The sequence below is a fragment of the Grammomys surdaster genome, unplaced genomic scaffold, assembly GCF_004785775.1.
Source record: "Grammomys surdaster isolate TR1022 unplaced genomic scaffold, NIH_TR_1.0 144, whole genome shotgun sequence".
Classification (NCBI taxonomy): Eukaryota; Metazoa; Chordata; class Mammalia; order Rodentia; family Muridae; genus Grammomys; species Grammomys surdaster.
The window spans coordinates 7,768,138-7,769,905 of NW_021604602.1; positions in this window are offsets into that span (position 1 = coordinate 7,768,138).

Consider the following 1,768-nt stretch of genomic DNA (forward strand, 5'->3'; position numbering starts at 1 on the left):
TTCCTTCCCGTACCTGCTGTCTTTCCAGGTCCTGTTTCAGTTTCCTGAGCCTCTTGTTTCCGATACCCTCTACCTCTAGAGACCTGGGGGACGGGGCTAGGTTATTTAGGCAACCCTTTCTCTACAGGACTGACCCTCCGCCCAGATCTTGTGATCTCACTCCCTGCCCAAGGCTTTAGAGTCTGTGTCCAAGCAAAGCCTCGCTGCAAGCGTGGGGAGCAAGGGCTCCTAAACACTCCCCCAGGCCCAAGAGCCTTGGAGCACCTGCAGTGTAGGGAACACAGGGTCACCTGCCTCTCCGAGTCAGCCTTTCTTTCTTTCTATCTTCCTTCCTTCCTTCCTTCCTTCCTTCCTTCCTTCCTTCCTTTCTTTCTTGAGACCGGACCCCAAGATGCCTAGGACAGGATAGAGTGAAGCTGGAAAGATGCTTCTTATCTGCAGAGATTTCCAGAAGCCCAACTTGGTTGCAGTGTTCCTTCCCGGTGCCAGTGCCCACCGCAAAAAGTCCTGGTGTCTTGGGGCGCGGAAGGCGAATAGGTGCAGACTTGGCGGGGTCTTGTTCCCCTTCTATTCTACACATCTTTCCCCAACTCGGGTCCGCGTGTCCGGCTCGCCGCCCGGGCTGAGGGGGCGCTGTCGGCGCGGGCGGGCGGGCGGGGCTGTCGGCGCGGGCGCGCGGCGCGGAGCAAGCGCAGGGCTGGGGGGCGCCGGCCGCCGAGGACTGGGGGCCTGGTGGGCGGCGGGAGCCGTGCGGGGCTCGGCGACGGCGGGCGCGCGGCCAGGGAGCGCGCGGGCGGGGTGGTTACGGCGGCGGCGGGAGACGCTCGGGGCCGCTGCCCAAGGTCCACTCCTCCATGGCGCTGCCGGGGTCCCCCGAGCCGCCCCGCGGCGCGCCCCGAAAGGTTCCAAGCCTGCTGGAGATGGGGTCGCTCTGCTTGGACTCGGACATCATCCTGGGTTTCACTAGTCACCTCCTGCGGCGGCGAGGCAAGGTGAGAGCTCGCGGGGCCGGGATGGCAGTGGTGACGCCGTCCCGCGACTTTGCTCTGCAGCACCGCGGAAACGCGGCAGGTCCCGGGCGGAGTCCTGTATCTCGCACGGAGGCTCGCACTTTCCCGGGCTGGTGCTGCTTGATTCCCCCTCTCTTGTCGAGGCTGCGCTGGAACCCGAGCCTTGAGCAGCGATCTTCCATGGAAGAGAGCGTAGCGCAGAGATCCCGGTTCTCACCTTGCAGGGATGGGCAAGGAAAAAGGATAGGGGGAGGTGATCTGAGTTTCTGAGATCCGTCCAGTTGCTTGGTGCACCCTGGGGTCTTGCGGGGCTGTGTTTCGTGTCCTCTGGGAACTCGAACGTGGAGTATGCTTCCCGAAGAGCCGCGCTGGTGCGGGGAAGTGAAGTTGCGGGTGTGGTCCATCATGAGCTCAGGGCCTGGGTTCCGGGTGATGCTTCTGGGTGTGCGTGTGAGGAGTGTGTGTGTGTGTGTGTGTGTGTGTATAGGTCGATAACAATCTGTGAGCTTCCTGGGTCCGGGGTGTTTGTTTCAGTGCCGTAGAGGGGCGGAGTGACGCTGTTTGTAGTGCTTGCAGGGGTGGACTGGGGAGGGTGGTGCCTGAGGCTACCCAGATCCCACGGTGGGCCAACGCCTGCCTGTCTTCCTTCGAAAGGCTGAGAAGGATTTGGAGGCTTGGGGGTTGCAGAAAGTGGGGAGCCCGTTCCCAGTTTACTCATGACTTCCTGTCGTGTTTATAGACTCTTTTAAGTCATAGAT